General features: G+C 35.5%; 1 protein-coding gene across 2 annotated transcripts in view; it reads left to right on the top strand.

The window, feature by feature from the left end:
• The window catches only part of CDH18 (cadherin 18), a 464,051-nt gene that overhangs the window by 124,847 nt on the left and 319,178 nt on the right, over window positions 1–20,026 (top strand). The window lies entirely within an intron of this gene.

The following is a 20,026-nucleotide window of genomic DNA, read 5'->3' as shown; positions in this document are numbered from 1 at the left end:
CTTCAGCAACTCTTTTAACACTTCCTTTATCTTTCTCCAGCCCGCACTTTTCTAATACCAGCACCAAAGGCTCAGTCAGAGTCCAACTTAATTCCATACCTTTTCCCTCCAAGATACTGAAACAACATATCAATATAGCATATTTCATCCCATTTTCCTTCTTTCCTCCTTCTTCCACTCCAGATATTCCTATTCGAAGTGGCCAGCCTGGCCACACTTAAAACATCTTATCAAAGCCTGTCTCTGCTAGGACTCGGGCCACAACACAGGCAGCCCTCTTTGCCTGCCATTCCTTCATCTCTCTTCCTCTCCTTTCCATCCTGGCACTGACTCCCCCTGAAGATTTTCTTCATCTTTCTCCAACCCTCTGCCTCACTACCCGCTGCACTGTCAATACCATTAGTTTCGCTCTCTGCTTTTCCTTCTCATCTCCCCTCCGGACACACACCTCCAGGGCCTCCCGCAGGAGGGTCCCCCAGTGACTGTTCACTACATCCCCCCACCTTCTGAAGCATTTTCTGCATATTTTGCAAGGCTTTAATCACACAATGAACTTTCAAGAGCCCTTGGGATACTGGGTCATCAGGTCTCATCCCCAAGTACTTTCTCATTCTGACCCCAAGTCTCTCATATGATTTCTGTGTTGCACACTATTATTATTCCAGCCAGGATTGGCAAGTGGGTATTTCTGCCCTGCCGGTATTACCCCTGGTCCTGGAGGATGAGCTCTTTCCCATTCTTGTATAGCAGCTCTCCTCCTGATCATTCCCATTTCTTTCCCTGTAAACAACATACTTATAGACATAATTCCCTCCCCCAAGAGTATAAATCAGGTCGTAGGAACTGGTCTAATTGTTCAGCTAGGCTGTTGGGGTTCTTGAATAAAGACTTCCTCTCCTTCTTAAAAGTCCTAACCTCTCTGCTGGTAAGGAGGAGGGGGTAGTTCACCTAAGAGGATACACAGTTAGTGTTAGTACTGTTAGTATCAGGGAAGGCAAAATTCTCAACATATCTTCTACCTTGTTCTAATTCTTGCCAGAGCCTAGAGTACGATCCTTCTTTAGGGACAGTGTTAATTACAGTCCCTGTCTCCCTTCCTGGAGTGACTGCTGCTGCCACCAGTTCAATATTAAGATTATAGGGAGCATAACTTGGCTCCTTCTCTGAAAAAGGAATCTCATTGTTTACACATAAATTTAAAGCCTGAATTTTCATCAGACCCGTATTTTGGCCAAAATACTGCTGTTTCCTTAATTGGTTCTTTTGTCCAGACTGATACACAATATTTAACCCTTTTTTTTTTTTTTTTTTTAATTACTTTTCTTTTACAATCCCTCTAATTTTGGGATTATGTTTCCAATTTCTTATCATTTTTCAGGAAGAACTATTAGTAGGCACTCCCCCAGGGATATCTCCCTGTCCCCTGGAACTCATATTTTCCCATTTTTCCTAACCCTCGCCAGTATGTGCTACAGAAATTTCCCTTCTGCAGTGTACCACACACCAACGTACTGAAAAATGGGGGTGTACCGCCAAGCACTTCCCCGTGCAAGCGTTACCGCACACCTATGAGTTTACCAGATTCCCTGGAACTCGTACTTCCCATCTTTCCTAACCCTCGCCAGTATGTGCTACAGAATTTTCCCTTCTGCAGTGTACCACACACCAACGTACTGAAAGATGGGGGTGTACCGCCAAGCACTTCCATGTGCCAGCGTTACCGCACACCTGAGTTTACCAGATTCCCTGGTGTACTTCCAAGCACTTCCCCGTGCAAGGATTACCGTACACCAGATTCCCCTGGTGTAGTGCCAGCACTTCCCCGTGCAAGGGCTTACCATACACCAGATCACCCGACCCCCAAGGCAATACTTAATATTTCTTACCTTGGTCTGTGCACAGAGTTACCGGATCGATTCTTAAAAACCCGGAGTGCCTACCTTCTTCCTTTCCCCACTACTTCACGGATCCTGCCTCTTTAACCAGTCTCGGGCCCTCTGTCAGCTTTCCGCAGAACCGCCACCGTCGATGCACAGGACCGCTGAAATCAGCGGGGCATGCCTTCCTGCTGCTGCGGCGGTGGGGCTCCCCAGTAGGTGACTGGCTCCCGGACGAGCCCCCAAATTGTGAGAAACACTCCGTAGCCAATAACTTAGGCTCAGGCAAGGATCTCAGTGAAGTAGTAATTTATTCGCGATTGCAATGGCGGGCGCCCCACAAGCAGGAGAGAGCGCATCTACTAGTTCCAAAACACAGTTTATATACCTTTTGATGGCAGGACCCTCCCCTGTTTCCCCACTGAGTGGGTAATCCAGATTCACAGTCTATCTGATGCTTCACAAACAATGCATGGCCTTCAGTCGCTGGCCTGTTAAATTTCAAATTTCTTTTGACATTTTTACTGCTTGAAGTGGTAATGTTTCTTCACTTATCTGACTTGACTTGACACCGTGATTTTCACCTAATTGTCCTAAGGAGTCTGATTGTCTGCATTTTACAAGGTCGCCTGCTAAACTTTCTTATCACTGTAAGCATATCTCAGTACCACATTCCCTCCTTCTAAACAATGTAACTCTGCAAAAACAACATTTCTATTCCCACAGTGACATAAGAAGTTTGTCATCTCTTTGCTGTTCGTTAATGCAGAGAGGAAGAATCCTCATGCAATAAGTAGCAGTTTACTATTGCATATATGTTTTTAAATGCATTAAGAAGGTGGAAATAACATTTTGATACTGTTTCATACCGGTTTTCATCTAGTGTATCTATTTGACATTTATTTCTGAGCTGCAATGAACTAAATGCATGGACATGATTGTGTTTTAATGATTGTGTTGGTTTTCAAATTATTTCTGTGGTTAGTGTCAGGTTTGTTGTAGGAGGTAGTAGGGATGTCCTATAAAATCCTGCTACTGTGCTCCTCTGAACAAAGTGAAAATCAAACACACAGGTTTGATTTAGAAGCATTAAGAATAGGCTTAATCAAAGCCTGCAAACTCTAATCTGAAGTGATACAGAAGCTGTAATGAACAAAATGAATGGCTTCTTGGCACCTGATCTGACAGGGGAAGAAGCAGAAACACAGTGTGTTGCAAGGATTTTATGTGGCTGCATCCATTTGATTGTTAAGGCTGGAGTTGTCAGTTTTTTTTTTTCTTTCCCTATGTCTCTATTTTTGTACTCATCTTTAAAGCAAGACTCAAATCTGTATTAATGAGTAGCTCAATAATAGATCTGAATGTATCGAATCTTGTGAGTTAAAGTTTTCCTCAAGTAGAGGGAGAGACAGCAGAAATTAATTCAAGTAAAACATGTTAGCTAAAATAGCTTCTTCTAAAACTGTAGGGATTTCTGAGCAATATGTTTGTCTAGAAATTGTTGGTATTAGCAGAAAAAAAAGTGGATATTAACAACCCTTGACAAATCATCTTACTAGTCAGTAGCCAGAAGTTTTACCCTAATTGCTTCCAGAGTTCAAATTGGGAACGGAATTGAGTTGGGAGTGAGAAGGCTGCTGCCCAGAATTTCCAGTCACACAGCACTTTGAATGGGTGAAACTGAGATCAGCTTTAAGTTTCATATAGTTTAATGAAACAAATATAAAGATTTAGACATTTTTATTTTAGGCTGTCTGTTTAAATAATACATCATCTTCACAAGAAGGGCTAGATAGGGGTTACTGTTAGTTCTGTTCCTGTGTCTTTCAGGAGTATACAGGATTTTTTTTTTTAGAAAAAGATAAATCTTAATGTTTTTCCTCACATGTTTAAATTGTGGTTAAATTGTGGACAGGGAGATGTCTCACTCTTTCTTCTCACCTTTCTTCACACTTGAAGCATGTGTGGGCTAATGGGAGAATCACTTTAACAACAGCCTATAAATATCTGCTCGTCTGCTCAGGCATGTTTTTTTCTTCTCTACAAAAACTTTTCTTTCGTGTTTCTTCTTTTTCTACAAAACTTTTTTATTCTGGAGACCTTGTGGTACTGTTTCAGAAATAAATGTGGCAGTCAGTTGCTTTTAGGCTTGCTGCAGGCTCAGACAGGTGTTTCTTGTGTACATTTGTCACTTTAACTGCCTTCTACAGCAATGATTCCCAACCTTTCTTAAAGGAAACTATTCCCTTTCTGAACTCCAGTCTCCTCAGTTTCTCGTGAGAACTCATTCATACCCCACCCCCACCTACTGCTGCTGACATTTCTTCATCATACCTTTGTTGCTCACTTTGGAGAACTGCACTGATGTTGGCCAGAGTACAAGTGCCAGCACAGTGTTTTAGCACCATAGTGGTTCTTAGCTTTTCTTAATGTGCTGTGACTGACAGCACGCTTTGCCCTGGTGGAACTGTTTCTTCGTACTGAGTTTGGATTCTTTTTTTCTTGTAAGGGTAGATGCCCTTGTAAGGAGTTATCATACAATCCCACGAACTGCTCTCCCGTTACGGTCCTATACTATCTATGTCTGATTTTTTCATTTGTTGTTGAAAAAATATATATATATTGAAGTTGAAAAAAATGCATTCCGAAATATTCACTTATCTTTTAATACATTTTTTAAATTGAATTAAACCAATGATCTATGCATAAACAATTTAACATTTCTGTGAAGATAGTTGCGGTGAGGAGCTTTTTGTCACTCATGTTATACTTTGATTTCAGAGTATGCAGGGGATTTTGGTTCATGTTTTAGTTCCTAAAACTCCTCCTGGGGCCTTAGCTGAAATACTCAGTGTTCAGCCCTTCTCTGTTCTGTGTGGCACCAGTAAAATAGTTGTTGCTATTTGCAAACTAGAAGCCAGTAGCCCAATTGCATAAATTTTTATTCCTCTCTTTAGTCCTTCTGAATTCAACTGCACCTCATGTTTCAAGAGAAGCAAGCAGATACATAAAAGTAATTGTTTTCAAAGGCAGGCTCATACATCATCCAAATTTGAAAAAATAAAAATTGCATTATGCGTGAAGGGTTTAATACTCTGTTCTGCCGTTGAAAGGCATATGTAATCCCTATTTAAAATATTAATTTGTGCCAAAATAAATATTTATGCCAATATTTAAAATATTGGCAGCTGATAAGGTCTTGTAGCGTAAATCTGAATTGCTAAGTTTCATAATAAACAGTTATTCTTGGGATCATTTGTAGTGCGATACAGATTTTTTCTTACTTTGGATTTCTAGACCTAAAATAAAACTTATATAAAATACATTTTACCCATATGCATCATGAGTCACAATCCCTGGAGGTTTTTAAAAGACGTTTAGAGTTAGAGCTTAGTGATGGTTTAGTGGAGGACTTGTTAGTGTTAGGTCAGAGGGTGGACCAGGTGATCTTGGAGGTCTCTTCCAACCTAGATGATTCTGTGATCCAAGATGATTTATACATCTTACAATTATGGCTGTTACAGAGGTGAGGGTTGAGGCACCACGTTTTGGGGGATACTGTCTAGCTTTATTTTCAAAGGCAGTAAGGGAGTGGGTTTATACAGATAAAGCAAAATGCATAGATAATACATTGCTTTAAGAACTGATGAATGGGATTTACTGGAGAAACAGAAGGTCAGTGATGCAGATGAGGGTAGAATGTAAACACCTCTGAGCTAGCAACAAGTCAAGGCTTGCATTTTTGCTGTGGAAACATACCTTCACTGCTTCTGTAACCCAACTAGCTTATGTTTCTCACCAATAATTGACAGCTGCCTGAACATTACAACTGAAGTGTTTTATGGGAAGAAAAAAATCTATCCTTCTCAAAAATCCTTCTATAATGTATTTACTACTGTTTTCAAGTAACACTGAAATTATGTTTTTAAAAAGTGATTATGTATTACAAGTTTCTAAGAAGTGATTTATAATCATTGTTTATGGTTGAGAAAGAGGGTAATTTACATACCCATTTTTGTTGTTGCTGTATTTTTCCTTAAGTTACGAATTAAGGAGCTTGTTTTGTTTTCCAGGCAAAACAGTCTTTCTCAGTACCCACTTTCCCCACCCTACAAATTGTAAAAGGCTGGTATTCAGAAGGAAACGTGTTGTGATATGTTTGGTTATATTAATCTAGGTGTTTATGGAATGTCATTTATACAGAAAACTTCCAAAATTCCAAGTTACAAAAACAACTGATTTATTACACTGGAAAATTTTTGTTAGTGTTAGTATTTGTGTGGTTTAGTGAGTTTTTCTTTGTAAACATGTTGATGTTGTAACATAACAGTTACTGTGGTGTTACAGTCAACTGGATATGTTTTTTTTTTTTTTGGTAAAATGCCATGACCCCATCTTTTTTCATTGTTTCATTTGGCTTAATCTGAGATAGTTTAGGTTGCTGAAACTTTGCTGTTTTGTTACAATATTTATTTTAAAAGCATAAAAAGAAAATATATCTATACTAAGGCATACCCCTAAAAGTTAAACCAGCTTAGTGAAATCACTTCTTAAATATTCTGTATTACCCTGTTATTAGAGAACCTTTTTGATTGATGTCTGATTAAGATCTAGGCTTCCATTTTCATGGTGTATTTTGAAAAAAGTTAATGTTATCCTTCAACATGGTCTTCCTTGGGTGATCTGAAAATTCCGCAACACAATACCTTTGAATTGTCTACATCTGTAAAATTTTGGTATGTTACATGATCAATGATATATAGCTTCTCAGAGAAGAACAAATAATAATTTGGTCACAGTTCCATAGTCTTGCAAATCCTATCACTATTTCATTGTGTTTCTTTTAATAGTGACTTTAGCAGTTTTAGCCAAAGAAGGTTGAAGCTTTGAACAGTTGTTATTCATCTATGACATCTATGGTTTCCAAGCAGTGTTAAGGTTAAATGAATGTTCATTTACACTCTATTTCATTTAATAAGTTCTCTCATAATTAGATGTAGATCGATGTAATTTAGTAGTAGAAAGAGAAATTCATTAAGATTCCTGATTAGGAAAAAGCATTAACAGAATTGCAAAGGTTATAGAAATTCAGCTCCCACTTAAGGTAAATTAAGCACAAATCACATTCCTGTAACATGAAGAAAATTGCTTAAACTGTAGTTGGTAAGAAATTTCATAATTTCTTTTCATTATTTGTGTACAGAAAAAGTAAAGATACAACTATTAAATCAGTATAATTGATAAAAAAAAAGCATATTTAATTCCTTCATTACTTTATTTTTGAATAAAAAATATATATTATATATGGGAATTATATATATTATATATATAATAAAATTATTTTTATTTTTTAAATCAAATTAAGGATAAGGGTGTATGTTATTGTAAATACTGCTGAAACTGTCATGCACTTTAGGGTATTTTTTTTTTTTTTCAAGTGGGAATTCCTAAAGTAAACCAAATTAAGATCTTTGCTCAATATCTTTGGAAAAAACAGGTATCCTTTGATTGTTTCTTGTGCCCGATTTGGTATTTCACCTGAATTAACACTTTCAGAAAGTTATAAAAAGGAAAGAGGTAGCATGTTTTACCTTTAATTTTAGTGGAGCTAAAAGTTTACCATCAATTTTATTGATAAATAGATAACATAATGATCTGATAAAGAAATATAGAGGCTCTGTTTATTGTCTGATAGTTAAAGAGGCTCATGTTTGGTTTTGTCTTGATCCTGTAACTTTAAAAATATACTTAGATAAGCTGCATGGAAATAATGTGATTTTTTTCTATTTTTTTTCCCATCCCTTGAAAATACTTTCTTAAAATGTTCATAGCATTTCTCATGATTGAGTTCAATCATTTTGACAAAAAATTCATTCCTAAAAGTATCTCAAGCTTCCCCTGTAGGGTGAATAAGAATGTTGAAAATCTGTATTCCACTTGAACAGTTTGGTATTGTCATTCTAAAACTAAGCTTTTTTTTTAAAAAAAATAATAATAATAATAATAATAATAATAATAATAATAAAAATATATATATATATTGTCCTTACATCTCAATTACTCTAACCCTTAGGTTAACTATTTTCTTGGTCATTTTTACAGTAGTTCAGTTTTTCTTTAATGCAAAGTTATTGTCAAGTGTGTGGTACTAATGGGTGCAGATTTAGAGCTCCTCTGAATTGTCAGAAATGACTTGTAGTGCAATACCATTCCTTTGCTGATACCCATACTCTTTTCCCTTTGGCTCCTATGATGCAGACTTATTTTAATTTCAGTGGAGCAGGGAGTAGAGGGCAGTGGAGGTTGGACTAGGTGGACATCTGGAGGTCCTTTACAGTCTAAATGGTTCTGTGATTTGGTGGAGGTCAATATTTGCACACTAGCACTGTTAGGACATGCAGGGTCTCAGTTATATGATGCTACAAACCCTTCTATGAACCTACTGTGATCTAGGCTGCATCTGCCTCTGAATATAACAGCATGAAAAATGTTGTGTAACTTGCTGGTCACTACCACTTTTTCCAAGGTATCTTGCATTAGAACAGCTTGCAGTTCCTCATCAAAAAAATGCTAGAGTTCAGTTTTTTTTGTTTGTTTGTTTTTGTTTTTGTTTTTGTTTTTCTGCACTTGGTTTAAACACAAAACTACTGCCAGATAATGAAAAATGTTCCAAATCGAGGACAGGAGATTTTCCTCCCATTCATTCCAAACTTCTCTCTGTTGTTTGGATTGTATGGCATCTTCCAATTTAGGTATGTGAATCTCATTAGCATGCTCTTTATGCTCTTTTTCAGATCAGTAATGAGGAATTTAATTAAAGCACAACCTAGCACTCACTCCAGCAGCATTTACCAGACACATCCTTTTGACTTAGCACATCAGTTTCTCACTGATCCATGGTTTTAATACTAGCCAGTTTTCAAAGCAGTGGTGAGCAGAGGTGTGATAGCACTTTATCGGGAAGAATTCATTGAATCTTAAAAAAAAAAAGGGGGGGGGGGGGTCAGTGTAAGAAAAATAGCAGAATTAGATTTTGTTTCTCTTTGAGCAAAAGCCTTGTTAGTAAACTACCAAAAGATACTGTCTTGTAACTCAAGTTTGAAACACTGACATTTTATTTCTTGCATTAAGGAGCTAAGAAAGATTAAAATCAAATCTTAAGTGACAAGCCTTTGTCATATTTTTCTAAGAATTATGCTTCAACTGACAACTTCTCACTCTGAAGAATATTGTGGTAAACGTGCTGAGGGAATTCATGTCGGAGAAGTGATAAAACAGTCTTTCACTGATTTGATCAGCTCTTCTAGTAATGAAGTTAAGATAGCTACAGTTTGCATATTCCTTCAGGAATTCCACTATGCAAGGAATTCCCCTTCTATATTTTGTCCACATCTGCTAGTGTTCAGATGTCATTACTGGCTACAATAAATTAAAGGACCTGTGATGAGGATAAGGAAGAGAGAGAGTCTAATGGAAAGAGTAGAGTAGGGTCAGCAAGAACAGATTGCCCAGGACTATGTCTAGGCAGGTGCTGTGACCTGTACCAATGTTCACTCACCCCTACAGAAGAACACCTTTTTTTTTTTTTTCTTACCTTTAAGTGTGACTTCTGGTTACTTCAATTTGTACCCATTATTTGTTGTCCTGGCATTGAGCACTGCTGAGAAGAGCCTGGCTAGATCTTCTTCACAGTAGAGCCATTTGAGTCCAAGAAGTAATACATACTAAATCCTTAAAATTAATCCTTTCTTTCAAAAAATCTTGTAAGATGGGTTGGTATACTACTGTTGATTTTGAAGTGTATGATTAAAAATCATTACACTTTGAAATACCAAAGGGATGACTTCTTCTTTCCACTAAGCACCCCCAAAATCTACATGTTCTGAGAATGGTTGTGAATGACAGTTCTAAAAATCAGACTGATCTTACTCAAATTGGGCAGTGAGAGTAGAAATGCTCCAGTTTTAGTTCAAGTTCATTCAAGACATAAAGTAGATTTTCTGTTAATGAGATTTGTGACTCCTCCTTCATTCTAGGCCCAAACAAGTATGTCCCTGTCTTCATTATAATGAAAAGATACTTAGTGTAATATGTTCTTCAGTGACATAACGCACCAGCGTTGGTTGGAGCACAAGATACTTCAGGTCAACAGCAATAGTGGTCTAGGGCTTATTGTGCTTATGGCTCCAATTTATTCCACCAAAGCCATTTAAGATATGTAGTAATTTAGAGTTGTATTTAATGTTTTTGTTTCAGATATTCTGCAAACAATCATTCTAATTATCATTGTTTCTAATATGTTCTTTTTCCTTTTCCTAAGAATTAATTTGGTCTTAAATATTTCACCATATATGTGTTTAATACTGTGTGATATTAGCATCACATGATAGTGAATGATAGATGATTGGAAATACTGGCTCAGTTATGTTTGGCTGCAGTGCATAAGCTCCACTGAATCTCAAGAAAATCTCCTTAAAATGCCAGTTCAAATGTGCCATAATATTTACTGATGATTGTGTTAGCAAATAAGCCTCATTTTCTCTATCTGTTATATACAGATTCTTCAATCATTTTGAAAGGTATATATGTAGAAAAGTAAATAATAGGAATAGGAGGCCTTTGCAATTTGTCATATACTCAGTGCCATGCTTTTCAACAATATGTAGTGGACTTGTTGAGGTCATCTTTCTTTAGGAGAGCTGAAAAGGCCAGGTCACTTTTCTGCACAAGCAGAACACTTCAAGTACTACCAGACATTACCCTCTCACAGTCCAATAATCACAATGACTGATGACTCTTGAAGCAAGTCATTTGTGGTTATTTGTTTGTTCACTGGACTTTCACACACTTTATCTTGATTGATGTGTAATATAGTGAGGTCATATATTATTATATTTTTTATTACAAAAGGGAATATACTAAAGTTAAGACAAAAACTTTATCAGTTTTATTGTAGTAAAATATAATATGAAAGAATGGTAAATTTTAGTACTGAACTTCCATTCTAACTATGTTCTATCTGTTAACAATAGACTACAACTCTTTCCATCTAAGGCATGATCTAACTGTTATACCAAGGAATATTAGGAACTGTTGCTGATCTTGAACTTTTTTTTTTTTCTTTTAATTCTGGTTGATTGATTTAAATTTAAAGGAGTTAATCTGTTGATTTTGTGTGGTATCTCAGATGGTGACACATCTTAAGGATAGATAATAGTTGATGTAAATTGGCATGGCAGAATCATCAGTATTGTTTCATTTAAGGATTTCTTGCCAGATTGTCTTTCTTTCTTGGTGTTCTGAACTCTGTAAGAGCAAAAACAAAACCACTGGAGAAAGGTATATGAGAAACTGGATTCTATTCCCATTGTAATTTTAGGAATCTTCTTAATGGATACTGTATCTAACATTTCAGCAATTAATCAGCAATGCATTCTTAGGCACGCACATTATTAAAAGTGTGCGATTTGTAAGAATATGAAATAAACAGAATGTTTCACATGCTTCAAAATAACCTTAGGACTTGGTTTATAAATAATATTGGTAGATAATATAATTAGTAATGTTATTAGAAAATAATTAGCCAAATCTGAAAGTTAAAATGGAATCTTTTTAATCAGTTATTCCAGGATATATTCCAGTTCTCTTTCTATTGCCAGGTGGGGTTACAGTCAATATTTTTCTCTTCTGGATCTAATGGGTTTCAGTGTTACTGTACCTTTTCATCTGAGATGTGTGGCTCATTGACAGTCTGCACTGAAATCTGTTTTCAGAATGTCTGTGGTGCTATTTTGTTAACCCAGCACTTACATGCTGTGGCTAAAAGAAGATTACATTTCCATTACATGGAAAAAAAATATTTTACCATTCCCTCCTACTAACCTCCTGCCCCAAACCCTCTTTTTATAAAATTGTTTTTACTGAAGATTAGACCTAGAAAACATGTGAAAGAATAGCTGCATGCCTTAGCAATGAGCACAGTGTATGTGTGTAAGTAGTGAATTGGCTGGAGGCATAGAATTTCTCTTGATCATTCAAATACTTAAATTGTATTGAAAAGTCATTCTACCAACAATTTGCCACTTAAATTAAGGTAAAGAATATATTCTGTTAGTTGGTGTAGCCTCATTTACATCTCTGCTATCACATCTTTCCAGCTTCTGTCAGCTCTTCTCATAAGATGTATGTGATAACACAAAGAACTATAGTAGCTAAAATACAGAGGAGTCAAATGCCATGCCCTCATTTTAAATGGGTGCAGTTTGTCCTATGTTAATTTGGTAAGATACAAATTATTTTCAGATTGCCTAAGTTTTCAGGATGTAAATACTTTGCTATATTTTGGAAGATGTAAAACAAAATAAAGAAACAGAATTGTCAAAAAAGCAGATTTAAAAAAAAATAATAAAATAAATGACATCGTGGTGAAAACTGATTTTTATGTAACTATTTGAACGATGTGAATGATTTACATAAGTATTACTAGCAAAAGATCATGGAAAATGTAAGAATACAAAAATTTCTTTTACAGCAAAGTTAAGTTATACTGCCAGCAGGCTTTGCTACATGACAGACAAACAGGAAAGGAAATTATTTAATAAAAAAGATGCAACCAGCTCTTGAGGCCTTGTGCATCTATTTTAATACTTCGCATTTATTTCAGGAGGATGGCTGATACTATTTGGTTAATAATAGTGTAGCAAATTAAATAGCAAGTATTCCAGGTTCAGGATTACTAGGTTTGAATGTGACCTGCCCTTGGAGTCTGTCCACTTGTACATGACTATTATAAAAATAATAAATAATAAAATATAAAAAGCAGGTAACTAGCAAATGGTGCATTTTTTCATTGTTCTTTAATTTTGAGTAAATAAAAGATAGCAAGGTCAAAAACCTCTACCAAAGAATGGGTTGGCAAGTATTAGAATGTCATGTTTTTAGTACCTTGTTGCATGTGCATACTTTTTTAAGCTTAAAATATTTTTGTTAGTGTGATGGTGTCTTATTTTGCAGCCAATACAGAAAACATTACACATTAGATTCATAACATGGAACTCTCTTGTTAGCTGAACTGAAATCTCAATACAGTCAGTACATGCTAGCAGAGTAGTGCCTATTCTCTGTCTAATTTATGATTGATGTTTGTCAAGTCAATCATTGAAGATATCAAATAATTGAATTACTCTTGTTTCTGTACCTTCCAAACAGTAACATTCAAAGTAAATCCTTTGCAATGTATTTAAAACTTTTAAATGCATTTAAAATGCAATTTCATATCAAACTCTTTTACGTAAGAAGAGCATTTGATAACATTGGGAGACTATAAATCAAAATGTTTGTAATGATTTTTTTTTTCCTATTGCATGTTAAAAATGTGTATGATTTACCACGTGCATTTCTGGATTCTACCTTCCCTCATTGTTAGCAAGTAGGCATGCAGATTGTGATATTGCTCACAATATTTCACAATAACAGTATTTGTTAATCCTTAGAGTCAAATAGCAAATTAGGATCATAGTTGGAGTGATTTGACTCATGACTTAACTTGCCTAAAATGGTCCTTAGTTATCAAAAAGTGCAGGCAACTTGACTTCTGTAAGTATTTCTTGTGTGTGCAAGGTTGAGTGAGTTGATATATAGTGTATTTATGTCTCTATCTTTTTTTTTCCTATCTATCTGCATAGCTCCTTACTTTGTAATGTCAAATGATACATCCCTGAGATACAGATTTTATAAGTATTCTTATCTTAGAGTTGCCTTTCTATTAATTTCAGCACAGCAAGTTAAAAGAGTGTCATGAAGTACTCTGGAGATGATGTCTGTGATAGAGTTTTTATTTCCTAATGTAAACATCATTCAGTTCGTAATTGCCTTTCTGGTACATATCAAATCTTGACATTCAGTCTTGCCGTTTGTCTCATGTTTTATTCCCAAGAAATCTTCCTCTCAGCTGCTACTCTTTTCTTTCTTCCTTTAAGTATGAGGCTGTATAATTGATTGTGTTCATATGTGATTTCAGGAAATATCTATTTATGTTTTAAAAGCTTTGTAATATTTGTGTCACCTTAGGAAACGGCTGGGGCATACTGAAATTTTTAAAAATTATAGAAATAGAGATTACTTCAGAAATGGTCAAGGAATATTATTTTCTTTCTTTTTTTTTATTATTATTATTGGTACTGAGTTTGTTGTACTATAAGCAGCAGCATCCTTCAGTCTTCTTTTCAGAGCAAATCTAGAGATAATCATCAGGAATTAATTTTATGAATGCAGAAAGCTTTGAATTAGCTGATTAAACAACCATTTTGATCGTGTCTATCAAATTATAGGCAGTATGTATCGTCACAGTTTTTAAATTACAAAAATAAGAGTAAGAGCTGCTCTACAGTTGTTAATTACTCTGTATCCTTACTCATGTGTGTTAAGCAGAGTATACTTGTTTTGGTTTGGGGTTGATTTAGTTTTATTTTAGCATTCAAATTAATGCAACTGTGCACTATTTATTAAATGTGTTACTCTTTCTTATATGGTAATAGAATGCAATAGTATCTATTATTTCTGGTCGCCTAGAAAAATAATTGCTTTTGGTATCCATAAGCTATAAAGAAAACTTTGCAAGCTAACTATGTTGTTCATTTTAATGATGGCCATCAATATTCATAGAGGTATTTGATGAGAACAAAGGTGCACAGGGACATTGGACAGACGTAGATTAAGCCTATATAAATTATATTTTAAAAACTTATTTAAAACTTGGTTGCAACCATTGTACAGAGGGACTGCGGTATAAGATGATATGAGTAAAACATGTTTGTGGAAAACTACATCTAACTTTCTGTAGCTTTTTGTTTGAAAATTGGCTTTCATTTTGCTTCTTGTAATAGAAGATATTAAATTATTTTAACAGAGCTTTGTGAATGACTTGAGTTACTGTTTTGCTCAGTAAAATTCAAACGTTATGTACAACACTTTGTATCATTCTTAGGAAAGATCAAAAACAAACACACACACACAAAAAAATCCAATGAATATCCCTGGTAAAAAATATTCTTATTCTGACAAGAAAGTCCGTAATACACAAGATGGCACTGTTTCATTTGTGAAAAATCTTATTTTCACAGATAACAGTGAAAATTGTTATTTGAGAGTACAGTAGATTTTATATTTTTGTATGATTGAAAATCAGATATGTACATAGTTGAGTATTTTTCTTTATTATGAACAAACTGAAGTATAATTATATATAGAGGCAAGACTACATAACTGAAGGAAATTGTCTAAACTCACTATTGGCAAAATTGAATGGATTGGGAATTGAAAGCTAGTTCTCAGCTAAATTTCTATTTGAATTACTCTCTTGCTTTTAAGGATTCAGGATTTGGGAATTTAGCTTTTGTATGGTAGTCTTAACCTGAATCGTTTCAGAGCTACTCTGACAAGTAATAATCATACTGTCCAGTTTTTTGTGTTTTTAAGGTTAACTTGTTAAGAGCAAAAGTTGTTACGTGGTGAAATGGATAGGAATTTCTTAGTATAGGAAACTTCAATTTTTGATTGTCTTAAAGTTTAGAACAGGTTTTAACTTGTAATTGCAAAAAAAAAAAAAAAATAATAAAAATCACAGAATCACAGAATCACAGAATTTCTAGGTTGGAAGAGACCTCAAGATCATCGAGTCCAACCTCTGACCTAAATCATAAATTACACAGCATGTTTTCTAAATGTTTTTTTGTTTGTTTGTTTGTTTGTTTGTTTTTTGTTTTTGTTTTTTTGTTTTTTGTGTTGTAAACATTTCAGACCTTAGGTAATATTCATGTGCTCAGCTACATTTATAAATGTGATAAACTATGATTTAGGAAGCTAACTTGAAACATTTTTTAATACTTTACCGATATCTGGTCTGTTAAGTAAACTGATAGTGCTTACATATTATATCTGTTTTTCTCAAATATGGGTTAGAAAATCTGTAGGCCATGGACCAGATTAAATGCGGTCAGTGCAATGGCATTTCAGCATTTTCAGCCTCAGCTGTCTGAATTTGTGTGTATGTATTGATAATTTGGTTCTCGGTGATCTGTTTTTCTTAGGTGTTTAGACAGAGAAAGATGTGTAACTTTCACATCATTGTATCAAAATTCCAAACTTCAATATTTTATTAAAAAACAGTATAAGAAAGCATAGTATGAGAAAGGACCATAGAAAGACTTGTAGGTTTTTTTTGTTGTTGTTGTTGTTATTATCTGTTGTTTATTATTAACTTCTCACTTCTAGTTTAAGGATGAAGTTTTTGTTCTTAAGAAAACATCAGGATTCAGTTCCTATAATTTTAGATAAATTTTGTCAAGGTGTGTATCAGCTCATTTCTCACAGATATGAGTTCCATTTAAAGGCCTGCAGAAGTCAATAAATAAAGGCACCATTTTTACTTGCTTGTAGATTTTATAAGGTTTCAATATGTTCATTCTGAAATTTCACCTATTAATCATCAACAAAATATGGTGGGAATGTGTTTGAAGCAGATCTGTCTTTTAACAGCTATGACTTTTTTTGTTTTGCATCATTGAACAGTTATAACATGATTTCCTCTCAGGGAAGAAGAAAGTGGAAGATGTGCTCTGGAAGCACACTTCTCTGTATTTTTCAGCTGCTGTATGGTATTTCAGTTGCAGGACCAGGTTAGAAGTAAATCACCTGAAAGGTGTGTCTTGTAGTTGCAGGGACCACAGTGTTTATAGTTTCACTCTGTGGACTGCTTATATTTCCTTTTCTAACATAGATGGTCTCTGTATTCTCTGGAAGGAGAACTAGACCTTAATTAAGAATCTTACATGCAGTCTGCAAATGAAGTTGCATAACTATTGGAAACTGTTTATTTCATTCTTATAACATTTTTTTTATTATTATTAGTTGGGGTATTCACACTTTCTCTACCATAGTCATGCTATTGCTACATTACATTGAAATGGTTCTTCTGATTTACAGACTTCAAAATGCTTTATAATCACAAAATATGTGTAATTTGAGGTAGTTTTAATTCTGTTTCCTGGGTACGGGAGTTTGAGTATGAAAAGACATTGTACTCTGAAGAACGTACCAGCAATTGGGTTTAGTGAAAGGACCACTTGTCGTAACATTATTTTTGTAGACCTTGACCAAGTACTGATCATAAGGAACGTTCTATAAGTGCATTGCAATAAAATGTTAGGATGGAGATTTTCTGAAGTTCAGTTACATATTTTGCCATTTAATATGAATATCTAGAAGGCTTATATTCTTCATGTTAACCTTTTTTCAGTGATGAAATTTATTTTGTATTACTGCTAGATAACAAAGCAGCTAAGTTCCTCAACTGTGGATGCATATGGCTGTGCTACAGTAGAGGTTGACCCTCTTCAATGTGATCATTCACTGGAGATTTTTTACCAAGAGCAACAACAAATAACAAATATCTCTGCCTAGTCTTCAGAATAAAATGGCAGATAAATTTTTAGTCATTTCTATATAGACATGTTGTCTGGATCCTCATTTCAAATAAAAAGATTATAGGCTTTTTGCATTTTATTTTGTTTGTAAACAGTGGTTGTATTTTGCTGGCTTTATGCCAGGATTATGCTTTCATGTTTAAAATAGCAGTTCTAGTGTATACTGTAATAATCATTCATTTGGTAGAAAGTAATAATCCTTAAAATTTTCTATTTTCTTTGTGTTTTCTATTTTGTGTTTCTACTGATACTACCTTGAATTTAATATCTTTTGGGAATTCAATAAAAAATAAAAATAAATAAAAATTTCAAGTGTGTGGACTTTTTTGTGGGCTTTTTTTTGTTTGTTTGTTTGTTTTTCCCTTAACCTTTTACTTTCTCAATAACTGCTTTGGACACTAAAATAAGCATTCTAATTTTGCTATGATGTTGCATCCAGTTGAGATTGGACATATATTAAAGAAACAAATCTGCAAAATGTTTGTTTCCAGTTTCATTATTTTTGAGGAATAGAAAAGCACTGTGTAGAAAAGATGAGTACTGTGTTCAGTTTTGGGCCCCTCGTTACAAGAAGGGCATGGAGGTGCTCGAGCAAGCCTAGAGAAGGGCAACCAAGCTGGTGAGGGGTCTGGAGAACAAGTCTTACAAGGAACGGCTGAGGGAGCTGGGCTTGTTCAGCCTGGAGAAAAGGAGGCTCAGGGGCGACCTTATCTCGCTCTCTACAGGTCCCTTAAAGGAGGCTGTAGTGAGGTGGGGGTTGGTCTGTTCTCCCACATGCCTGGTGACAGGACGAGGGGGAATGGGCTAAAGTTGTGCCAGGGGAGGTTTAGGTTGGATCTTAGGAAGAACTTCTTTACCGAAAGGGTTGTTAGACATTGGAACAGGCTGCCCAGGGAAGTGGTGGAGTCACCATCCCTGGAAGTCTTTAAAAGACGTTTAGATGTAGAGCTTAGGGATATAGTTTAGTGAAGGACTTGTTAGTGTTAGGTCAGAGGTTGGACTCGATGATCTTGAGGTCTCTTCCAACCTAGAAATTCTGTGATTCTGTGAAAAGGTGCTTAACAGATGTTTATATTGAAAAACCTTGAGTGTTTTTCCTCAACTTTATCAAGAGTTTGCATTAAAAAATAATGGAATTTACATTTACTTTTGATCTGGCTTTAAAGGGCATTGTCAAGTAGCAGTAGGGAATCCTTCAATGAATGAGTGAAGCTTTCGGAAAGATACCAGTAGTAAAGCCAGTGTATTTACACTTACCATATTTCAGAACTCAAATGAATAGAAGCATAATGAAGAAACTGAAGCACTAACTGCCTCAACACATTCAGTTAAGCTTGGAGTGTGTTTTAAGTGCTGTTGTCTATGGGTGGATCTTCCTGATTTAAGCTTTTGTTTTTAAAAATAATTTTTCCCTTAATCATTGGATTGCTTTAATTTAATTTCAGTTACCCAGTAGGTACTATGTCTGAATTCAGAAACAGTCTCATCTAGAAATCCATGAGTAAATACCAAACAGCAGAAACGTTATTTCCAATAGGGTTGCCACATTCTGTTTAGCTGGCTCTGGCACTTCAAGGAAGAGTCAGATCTACTTCTCGTTTGCTTCTGCTGAAGATGCACGGTGCAGTGCACACTGCTTTTATGCATGCTCATCATTAACTGGTTACTGAGATAAAGATGTATTTGCCTGGTATAGTATGAAAGTAGGGTGGAAGTATTAGTTCCTGATTCAATTAGCAAGACAAATTTTACATTTCTTTTGCTAATTTAGTTCTGTGGAATAGAGCATTTTCTAAACCCAATTCTAAATGCTGTGTTTTCTCAATTTCTTTTCATAACTATGGTTGTTTTTTGTTGATCTTAGCTGGGGGGTTAGACTTCATGAGGTTCTTTCCAACCTGCATTTTTAGGATGATCTGCATCTACTGGTTGGGTGAAAATTGTGTCTTGCCTTCCAGACTGTTATATATCTGAAAGTAGTTTATTCCGTAATTTTTCCATCAATGGGTTGTTGAGGATATTGCTTACTGTAATGACCACCATGATTTTCTCTCACAGTTACTTACCTTGGCATTGGAATCATAGAATATCCTGAGTTCAAAGGGACCCAGAAGGATTGAGTCCAACTCCTGGCTCCACTCAGAAATTAAGAACATGAGACTAAGAGCACAGTTCAAATGCTTCTTAGACTCTGACAGGCCTGGTGCCATGACTGTGTCCCTGGGGAGTCTGTTCTAGTATGTGACAACCCTCTCTGTGAAGAACCTTTTCCTGATATCCAGCCTGAACCTCCCCCATTGCAGCTTGACACCATTCCCTTGGGTCCTATCACTGGTCACTAAAGAGAGCAGATTGGCACCTGCTCCTCCAGTCCCCTTCCTGAGGATGCTGTAGACCACAATGAGGTCTCCCCTCAGCCTCCTCTTTTCCAGGCTGAATAGGCCAAGTGACATCAGCCACTCCTCATATGTCTTCCCCTCTAGGCCCTTCACCATCTTAGTAGCCCTAGAATGTCAGATGTTTCCTACTCACTATTCACTGCTGCAGTACAGTGTCATTTTGGTATGTTTAAAGATATATAGGCTGTAAATTGAAAAAATCCCATTGTCTTGTGATGCTGTCAGTAAGCCTACTTTGTATCAAATTCAGGCCAACTTTGCAGAAAAA

The sequence above is a fragment of the Aythya fuligula genome, chromosome 2 (assembly GCF_009819795.1).
Source record: "Aythya fuligula isolate bAytFul2 chromosome 2, bAytFul2.pri, whole genome shotgun sequence".
NCBI lineage: Eukaryota > Metazoa > Chordata > Aves > Anseriformes > Anatidae > Aythya > Aythya fuligula.
Note: the sequence above shows the minus strand (reverse complement) of the source record. Positions and strands in the feature narration are given on the sequence as shown.